Source organism: Chinchilla lanigera, unplaced genomic scaffold (genome assembly GCF_000276665.1).
Source record: "Chinchilla lanigera isolate Chin_1 unplaced genomic scaffold, ChiLan1.0 scaffold00026, whole genome shotgun sequence".
Lineage (NCBI taxonomy): Eukaryota > Metazoa > Chordata > Mammalia > Rodentia > Chinchillidae > Chinchilla > Chinchilla lanigera.
The window spans coordinates 24,792,175-24,802,587 of NW_004955427.1; the positions used below are offsets into that span (position 1 = coordinate 24,792,175).

Consider the following 10,413-nt stretch of genomic DNA (forward strand, 5'->3'; position numbering starts at 1 on the left):
AGCTAGAGCAGGCAGCCTGGTCCTCTCCCGGCTACCCGGCCACCCCGCTCACACCAGCCCAGGCACCCTCCCTGGGGCATCCCTCCCCCTCCAGCTGCACAGTTGGGTGCATTCCAGCAGCAGCCTGCTCCTTGAAATCCTCTATCCATAGGCCACTCCAGGCCTTTCCTGTGCATTTGTGATTAGCACCTCTCCAGGTTGTCCTCTCCAGGTCTTTCATATTCTTCCCAGCCCACTTTTGCCCAAGGCCAGCTTCCCATGAGATGCAGTAGTTGTGGTTCCTAAGGCCCACAATATTTTTAGGGGCCAATAAAAATGCTTTAACTTCTTGTAAAATCTGAAGAGGAAAAAAAAAGAACCTTTAGGAAGAAGAAAATGTTTTGATATATGATATTAACATATTCATCTTTATAGCATCACAGTCATAATGTTAAAAAAAACTTTTTTAAAGCTGGTCATATGGCACACTTCTGTAATCCCAGCACTCAAGAGGCTGAGGCAGGAAAAAGCACCATGAGTTCTAGGCCTGCCTGGGCTACATAGTGAGACCCCATCTCAAAAAAAAGAAAAAAAGAACCCATGAAGGCAGAAGTGCCTAAGACCCACAAAAATCATAATGCGGGCCTAGTTTTGCTGAGGCCAGGCCCTGCTTTTCCCTATTTTCGGTCTTGTCATTTCTGGAGAGTTTGGTCCCAAAGGCTCAGCTTTGAGGTAACCGTGTCAAGGGCACAAAGCAATTGGAAAGGTCCTTCTTAGGTATCTGTCCCTTCTACCCCACACACATCCCTACACAACTTTAGTCAGTTTTGCTATGTGGGAAGTCTGTCATCACTTTTTGACTTAGTGTTTTTGGTTTTTGGTTTTTGGTTTGTTGTTAAGACAAGGTCTTGCTGGCCTTGAACTTGCTAGGTAGCCCAGGTTGGCCTGGGACTGGCTGCAATCCTCCTGCTTCAGCCTCCTGCGAGATGAGATTAAGGTGAGTGCCACTGTTACAACTGAGTGGACCAAAAGTACTCCAGGTTCTCGGCAGGACAAGGAAAGAATTGCCAAGCGCACCTGGTAGTGTGTAGTAAGTAGCTACGTTTATTGAAGATCACAGGACCAGGGCAGTAGGAACAGGGAGAAAGGCGAAAAGAAAAGCAGGGCGAAGGGAAAAGCGGGATGCAACTCAGGCGTCCAGTATCCATAGGGTCAGACACCTCACATGCCAGATGCCTCCCACGGTCTTACCTCAGCAATCTGCCGCCTTGGGCTTCGCGACCTCCTAAACTGAAACCCAGGGAATCATTTAGGGTGGTCCCACATTCACACCGGATAATCAAGACAATCATTAGGACTGTGTGGCGTTTACAGTTGAAGGGAAGGGAGTGACCCAGCGCCTTTGTTTCTAACTGTTCTGCCACCACACTTGGTGCTTTTCGATGAGTGCGTTTGCTTCCCACCCCAGCAGTTCCCTCGGATCTTGCCACCTTTTCCACCGCAGCTGACCGCCCAGTTCTCCGCCCGCCTCGGAAGTCGGGGGTGGGGGGGGGGACCCTAGGCCCCGCCCGGCTCCCTGCGCTCGACCCCTTGGAGGAAGCGGCCGGCGCGGCGCCCTCCCTCCCCCGTCAGTTTTCTTACGAAAAGCTGAGGCCGAGAATTCCCAGAAGGTCCCGGACGTGAAGTCACTGGCTTGAGGTCACCGAGCCCGGTTCCAGGAACCCGAGAGTTCCGGGGGAGGCGGCGCAGCCCCGGGGCCGCGGGCTGGGTCCGACACCGCCGATTCCGGGGAAGCGATGCCGCCCGCCCGCGCCCGGAGGTGCAGGCGGACCCCGCCGGAGCGGCCGCGGGAGTGATCCCCTCGTCGCCCGGAAGACAGAACCTCCGGGGTCTCGAGTTGAACGCGTTGCAGATGTGATCAGAATCTTAAATGAGCGTGCCCTTTGCCCTCACACCTGCACCTCTGAGAACGTGTTCGGGGGACCCAAATACGTAGATGCAGACGTGGCTCTGAGGAGCGCTGTTCGAAACAGCAAAGACCGGAACCCACCTGCAGTCCCGCGGAAGGGAACCAGCTTACACGAGAGGACGGTGCATGGCTCTGGGATGCACGCCCGTGGAGGCAGCTCTTTAGGGGCCCAGCGTCCACAAACACTCTAGTGAACAAGACCCACCGGCGCGCTCCGACTCCCGCGCTCTCCGGCAGCCAGTTTCTCCAGGTGTCCAGATAGCAGGAGCCTAAGATGCGGTGACCTGCAGCTAGAGTCCGCTCTCTCATCTTAGTCTCTTAACTGTTGTTTGCTTGCTTGCTTTTGGAGACAGGGTCTCGCTCTGTAGTCCGCTCTGTAGGCTGGCCTCGAACTCCCGGTGATCCTCCTGCCTCAGCTTCCCAAGTGCTGGAATTACAGGCTGCCCGGCCACGCTCGGCTTTCTTAGCAGTTTTTAAAGGTGTATATTTATTCAACAAATGTATATCGCCCAGTTTGCAATTAGACATCCTGAATAAAACAAAAGCACTGATTCCCACAGCAGGGGGTGGCGTGGGGTAAACAAAATGCACCCCCTTACTAAATTCTGTGGAGGAGAAGGGAAGGCCTGTGGAACAAGCTGGCATTTGACCAGAAACCAGAAGGAGGTCCCGTGAGTATGTGACAGGCTTTTATGTGGCCTCAGGAGACTAGAGCACCAGAGGGGCTAAAATCAAAGGAGCAAAGGGCAGAGAGGCAAAGGAAGCTGGTGAGGGAGAGGAGGTGGCTGGAGGCCAGGTAGACCTGGGAGGCCCCTGTGGGGCTTGGGCTTTTATAGGCAGTTGGGAGGGTCCTCGGGAAACAAGCGACAGGCCAAGACTTAGGTTGTAAGTGATCCCTCTGGCTGATGAGCGGAGAGAAGTCCAGCAGACCAGGTGGGACCAGGGAGCGCAGCAGGAGGCTGCGCAGTGAGCCCTGTGCTAGAGGCGGGCGGCTGGGCCGAGTGTAGGAGACGGGAGCCGCCATCTGCTCCTGGGTCTATTGGAACGGTAGAGGTGACAGAATTTGCTGTTGGGGTCGGGGTGTGGCAAGCACCCGACCCTGGGTTTGCTCCCCTTACTGAAAACAAACAAACCCCCCCAGAAGGAAGGTGCTGATGGGTAGACCAGATGCGGGTGTGACAGGAAGCGGAGTCTAGGAACTGTAACTGAGGTGTGGAGTTGTCCTTTGCCGGGATAGGAAAGACAGTGGGGGTAGGCGTTTTAAAGACTGGGGTAAAGACTCCGAGCTTCTCATGCGCCAGGAGTCCAGAGGTGAGGGAAAGGCGGAGCTGTTTGGAATTTGTAGTTGAGAGGTCTCAGGGAGAACAGCCGGCACGCTTGAACTGAGAAACACGAGTAGGGTTCCCTAAAGGGGTCTTTAGGAGTGCAGCAGGTTGCAGAGAAGCTGAGCTGACCTGCGGGACCTGGGCACGGTGGCTGCGCTTCCCCAGTTCTGGAAGCGAACATTGGGGTTCTGCCACCACACAAAAACAAGTCCTTCCCCAGTTCTGGAAGCGAACATTGCTGGAACCTGTAGACAGATACAGGAGAGGACGACATTCAAACTTAAAGTGATTTCATCCAAGAAAGAAAATCCGTGGTTTTTTTGATATACAAATTTGGATGGGGCCAACTGACAGGCTCTGAGGCTGCTGGCGGAAGAATGCGGCCACTCTGTATCTTCACAGGGAGTGAGGGTGCTGAGCTCACTCTCCTCCCGCTAGAAGGCACCCGGGAGCCGGAGGCCAAGGAGCCCACTAATGGAGCTGCACAGGGCGAGCGGGGCCAGGCATCTGGAGCTCCACAGGTGAGATGCAGGGCCAGCAGTGAAGAGGGCTCCAAAGCCACAGGCTGAAGAAGGAACTCTTACTGCAGGCAGAAAGGGGGAGCAGGTAAGACGGGCATGGTGGCAGGAGGCTGAGGCAGGAGGATGGTACTTGGAGCCCAGCCTGGGCAACTCAGTGAGGCCCTGTCTCTAATGAAAGACAGAATGAAAGGAAGGGAGGGTGAGCAGGAGAAGTAGCTCAGTGCCAAGCCCCTGGGTTCAGTCCTCAGTACTGGAAAAAGGAAGAGAGAAGAAGGAAGGGAAAAGAAAAGAAAACTGGAGGGAGTAAGAGGCCACTGCCCTGGAGAACCCCAGTGTTTAGAGACTGAAAGAGGAAACAGAGCCAAGAAAGCATCCTTCAAAGAAGCAGTGAGTCAGGAGAACAGAGCCAGGCCTTCAGGAGGCCAGCTGTTCAGTGGGAGAGAGGGAGAGAGGGAGCTGGGGCCCTGGAGGGTGCCTGTGCCTGGGTGTGGGTGTGAATAATGCTCATAGAGCAGATCTGGAAAGTGACCCCAGAAACACTATTAATAGTGCCTCACAGCGGGGGAGTAGGATGCACACCTGCGATCTGGAGGACTGCTCAGGCAGGAGGATCTCAAGTTCAAACCCAGACAGGCAATTTAGCAAGATCCTGTTTCAAAGTAAAAGCAAGGCGTGGTGGTGCATGCTTGTAATCACAGCACTTGGGAGGCTGAGGCAGGAGGATTGTTGTGAGTTTCAGACCAGCTTGGGCTACAAAGTGAGCTCAAGGCCAGCCTGAACTGCATAGTGAGACCCTGTCTCAAAAAAGAAAAAAAAAAAAAATCCCAAAATAAAAATGAGGGCTAAGGATGTAGTTCAGAGAAAGGCCTGGGTTCAATCCCAGTACTAAGAAAAAAAGAAGAAGAAAAAAAACAGTGTCTCTAGCAGACAGACCTAGGAGTAAACACAAGAGACCTAGTAAACAGAAGGTTGTTTTTTGTTTTTTTTCCGGTACCGGGAATCAAACTCACGACGTTGCGCTTGTCAGACAGGCGCTGTGCCACTGAGCTAAATCCCCAGCCCCCTAGTAAACAGCAGGAAGAAGACCAAACTTCATTTCTTCCATTTTGGATGTATTTAATCATATATATATATATATTTATATATATATTTATATATATATATTTATCAAAAGGAATAAAATATGGTTTAAAGAAAATACTCTCTCCCAAGACAAGCAAGAGGTCATTTGCTGGTGCTGCCAACTGAACCCGTGCCTTGTGCGAGCAGAGCTTGAGTTTTCTCTCATCTACCGGGATCCCCTGCAAGCTCAGAAGAGGGGCAGCTGGAGAAGGTCCCTGTCACTTCAGCTGGGGATTACTGAACTCGAGGAGCAGGTTCCAATTCTATGCTACCCGATGATGTGATTCCCATCTGTTACGTCCCACCCATCCCCAAAACACCAGGAAAGCTTAATCCTTCGCATTTTAGTACCTTCTCAATAAGTGTAGCTAAGGGAGGGAATGGGCAAAAAAGAGGAAGCAAGTGTATCATGTATAGGTACAGCTTCTCTATGATGAATATGATCATTATGTATATCTAAAATGTACCAGTAAAATAAAATGCTAAGTAAATAAATAATTGTACATGTCACGCTTTTTATTTTATTTTATTTTATTTTTATTTTTTGGGTTTTTTCTGGTGCCGGGAATCAAACTCACAACCTCGCGCTTGCCAGGCAGGCGCTGTGCTACTGAGGTATATCCCCAGCCCAAAACCTAATTATTATTATTATTATTATTTTTTTTTATGTCTTTTTGAGACAGGGTCTTGCTATGCAGTTCAGGCTGGCCTTGAGCTCACTTTGTAGCCCAGGCTGGTCTCGAACTCAGAACGATCCTCCTGCCTCAGCCTCCTAAGTGCTGGGATTACAGGCATGCGCTACCACGCCCGGCCTATGTCACCCTTTTTAGTGTTTCAGTCTTCTATGTCAAAAATGAATCCACCTCTAGGTTTAGATGATGTTACCTTAGAAGAGAATGATTCTTCAAAATTATTTTTCTGCAGAAGCTGTATCTTGGAGAAAGTGTATCTTTTCCAGGTGTGGTAACACCCGCATCTGTAATCCCAGCACTCCAGTGACTGAGGCAACAGGATCGCTGTGAGTTTGAGGCCAGCCTGGGCTACATAGTAAATTCATTTTTTTTTTTTTTTTCCTTGTCTTTTTTGAGACAGGGTTTCACTATGCAATTCAGGCTGGCCTTAAGCTCACTTCGTAGCCCAGGCTGGCCTCGAACTCACAACGATCCTCCTGTCTCAGCCTCCCGAGTGCTGGGATTACAGGCGTGCGCCACCACGCCCGGCTTACATAGTAAGTTCAAGCCTAACCTACACAGTGAGATTCTGTTTCAACAAAACTAACTGAATAAATAATAAATAAAGTGTATCTTCCTTACAGAGCACAAAAGCCTTTGAAATTTCTTTGTTTCCTTTGAAATTTTTGTTGTGTTTGTTTTTCAGTTAACAATCAGCTCCAGATTTGTGGAAATTATTTGGAAAATGTACAGGGACTTTTACTTCCATTGCAGGTCCCAAAGACAGGAACTCCAGTAAGATACCCAGGGGAAGCAGCCACTCACGAGCCACAAGCCAACTGCGAGAGGCACCTGGCCAACAGCTGGAAGGATAGGAAGGCGGTGGAAGGTTGTAGGAGGTAGTTTCAGAAAACTCCTCCCATGGCTGCCTCCTTTGGTTGTATGTGTTGGGTGGGGAGATTCCTAATCTAACAGAGTTGATACTTTTCTCCATAAAGGTTTCCCAAAAGGGAAGAGCTAGAGAGGACAGGGAGCCACCAGTCCACCTCCTGTTGGAGCCGGACATGCTAAGATCAGTCTGGACCCCATTTCCCTTTCTGCCTCAGTCCTGGTGAAAAGAAGCTCCACAACAGGGAGTCTGCAGGGCTTGGTGGTGTACACCTGAATCCCAGCACTTTGGAGGCTGAGGCAGGAGGATCATTGTGACTTCAAGACCAGCCTGGGCTATAAAATGAGCTCAAGGCCAGCCTGAACTGCATAGCGAGACCCTGTCTCAAAAAGCGCCCCCCCAAAGATATATAGATAGATAGATATAGATATAGATAGACATAATCCTGTAACATATTTAGCACAATGTTTGGCTCCCAGTAAGTAATCAGGACACTTTAGTATAGTTCCAATTTTCTGTTGCTGCATAACAGACCAATCTCGAATTTTAGTATTTTAAATACATTTGTCTTGCCTATGAATCTATAATTTTGGTGGAACTGGATGAAGACACCTCATACCTGGAAGGATATGAGAGCTAGATGTTAGACTCCTGTGAAATCATGTTCACTCCTGTATGTGGCCACTGATGCTGGCTGTCAACTAGAGCTCCTGATCAGAACCCCTACGTGGCTTCCCCATGGTAACCCCCAGTTCCTCTCAGTATGGTGGCTGGGCTTCAGGGGTGAGTTTCCCAAGAAAAAGCTAGGTAGGCAGTAGTTACAGCACCATTTCTAACTTTGCCTTGGAAATCACACAGTATCATTACATATATATCTTTGGCGGGGGGGCCTTTTTGAGACAGTATCATTACATCACTGCTTCCAATTTATTCTCCTTCTACTTTATGTTTATGAGAAGCAAAACTGTGTACCTGGCCCATCTCCAAGGAGAGGGGAATTAGACTTCTCTTTTTGATCTGAAGACCATGAAAAGAACTTGTGTCTATGTTTCTAAACCATTTCAGGTATTACTGGTATGTTGCTCTTTGTATACCCTACCTTCTAGCATGTGAATTCTCCTATGGAGCTCCCTGGAAGGGCAGAGGTCTGTTGGATTTGTTAAGGTCCATCCCCTTCATACTCTCTAAGTGAACCTAAGGCCCTGCCTACTGCAGAATTCAGTAAATGTAATAGAAATAAAGTCTTGCTAGAGCTGGCCTTAAATATCTACGCTTTATTTCTGTTGGATGATATCCCATTTGGCCACATACAAGCATAGGGAGGGCAGGTGACTTCCCCAGCAGGGCTGGGCACCCACCAGACCCTACTCATCTCGGAGTGGTGGGTGATTGTAAGGGTAAGTTCATGGTTGAAACAAGATCCTCCCAAAGCCTACTCTGAAGATGCGAGGGCGAGGTCCCTGTCTGGGAGTGTGATCATGAGTTCATGATATAACTTCTTTCTTTGACCTAAGGTTTTCCAGTATGTCAAATGAAAATAAGAAAAAGTTCATGGACTTGCCATTTGGAACAAAGCACCATATTATTTAGAAAGCTAGGTTATGGTGCAAGCCTGTAATCCCAGCGCTTGGGAGGCGAGGCAGGAGGATCCCTGCCAGTTCTAGGCCAGCCTGCACTACACAGTGAGTTCAAAGCCAGCCTGAACTGCACCACAGTGAAACCCTGTCTCAAAAAAAAAGGAAGCTAGGTTAGAAGCCAGTTTCTTCTCATGGAAAGGTTTGATGGGGCCACAAATTCCTGTCATAGGAAATAACAGGAAAAGTCAAAGCAGCTACAAATCTCTTGCTTTCTTCTGTGATACTTGAATCCGTCTCATAGTTTCTTTTGGATCTACAGAGCTAGGGTCTAATCCCAGAGTGAAGCCTGTATGTGTGGATGGGATGTTTGGGTGGAGACTCCTTGGGAAAGACCCAGGAAGGAATGTTCTAGAAAGCCCTTCATTTCACTACTGCAAGCAGTCAAAAGTGGGAGGGTGTGGGGGAGGGAGGAGGTGAGCGAGCTTGTGGGCTGCCCCTCACCTGGCCAGGGGCCCCTTCCAGCCTTTGCTGCCCTCTCCCGGATTCCATCCGGTTTATGTAAACATGTTCCTGTCCTTTTTCAGCGAGCCCTCCCAGTAAGTGCTGTGAAGGACTTCGGCCTCTGCCTGCAGTGGCTGGGTGGGACATTCAGTTCAGAATTGCTAGAGGAGCTCCCGTAGGCATCAGAACCTGGCCTATGCTGGTTCTATCACAGCAAACACCAGTGCCTCCTGGGCCTGCCTCTGGCTGTAGACTAAACTGTGGGCCCACTGGGGGCCTACTGGGGATCCATCTGCTCGTTTGTGAAATACCCAGAGTTGTCTGAAGTGTAGTTTATGCATTTCATGGCTATCGGGGACATTTAGGAGGAAAATCTGCCTTGAGCTTGTGATGAGGTGACTGCAATGAGCGGCTCTGGCACATCCCCGGGTGCCTGCTCCACACTGTGTGGGGCAGGGCTCCGAGTGCCACCCTGGCCTTACAGGTTAAGGGCTGCGTGCAGGTTTCCAGCCTGCCCTATGGGCTTGGTGCTGTGGCCAGAGAGGTCCCGTAGGCTGAGAGTCAGCCGTGCTCACAGTGGGGCGCCATCAGCACGTGGGAGGATTACCGCTGCTAGCATAGGCAGGGGCTGCCACACAGACAAGTATTTTGTTCATGTACTTTCTAGGAGCTAGGAGAACTAAGAGATTAATGGTAATTGCCATAGAAATCCCATTACCTTTGTGGTACTTGTCATGGTCTTATAGAGTTGTACATGGACCGCTGAAACTGAGTTGCCCATAGAGCTTAGTTTATTTATTTATTTATTTAGTTAGTTTTTTCTTTTTTTTCCTGTACCAGGAATCAAACTCATGACCTCGCGCTTGCCAGGCAGGCGCTGTGCCGCTGAGCTAAATCCTCAGCCCCCTAGAGCTTAGTTTATATTTAGGAAAGAGAACACACACCATTAACTACAGTTCAACTGGCTAAAATATGTCCACACCATTTTCAAGTTATTGTTTTTTTTTTTTTTTTTGGTATCAGGAATCGAACTCATGACCTTAGGCTTGCCAGGCAAGCGCTTATGCCACTAAGCTACATCCCCGGCCCTCAACCTATTGTTTACATTGGTAATATTTTCATTTTATTGTAACTTTATGGTAGTATGTAGCTTCCTACAGATAGATCATCAGAGCATGAAGGTAGTATTGAAAATAGTTACAAAACTGGCACTATAAAATGGGATTTCAGATATGCTAGGACTGATAGGTGTGTAAAATGCAAATCTGAAAGACAGGCATAGCTGGATGTGGTGGCGCATGCTTATGATCCCAGGACTTAGAAGACTGAGGCAGGAGGATCACCATGAGTTTAAAGTCAGACTGGGCTGCATAGCGGATTTGAGGCCAGCCTTGAACATAGTGAGACCCCAACACCCCAAAACAAAAGACAAGTACTGGAATGAGTATCTGAAAATGGGAAGGCACATCCTCTACCCTGTGCAGTATTCTGTTTTATGAAACTCTGTCAGTAGAGGTGAGGAGCTTTTATACTATCCTTCCACCAGGCCCTATAAACTAGTTAGGAAGCCAGGTTTTTACAGAATATAGGTAAAACAAAATCCGGTGTGATTTAACCAAAAAAAATCCCCAAAAGAGAACAACAATCAAAGTATCATTAAAATTGTCTAGCATATAGTGAAAATCAACATCATTCACACCACGGTTTGTAAATTGAGTCATACTCTTCTGAGAAATATTATAATTGGAGAAAAAGCAGAGCAAGCTCTTGGCAAAGTTGCTAATGACACAACACTTTTGATGACACATAAACGCAATGGCACACAGTGTGAAGGAGTCACTTCTGTCCCCCTGAGTGCT

General features: G+C 48.9%; 1 long non-coding RNA gene across 1 annotated transcript in view; it reads right to left on the reverse strand.

Annotated features, from left to right (window-relative positions):
- Nucleotides 1-2,335, reverse strand: part of LOC102025820 — a 2,843-nt gene extending 508 nt beyond the window's left edge. Inside the window, exons 1-2 of the long non-coding RNA XR_261288.2 lie at nucleotides 1,621-2,335; nucleotides 190-337 (exon numbers count right to left, since the gene is read on the reverse strand). This is a non-coding gene — a long non-coding RNA (uncharacterized LOC102025820). The remainder of the gene's footprint in view (nucleotides 1-189; nucleotides 338-1,620) is intronic.
- Nucleotides 2,336-10,413: the final 8,078 nt, after the last annotated feature.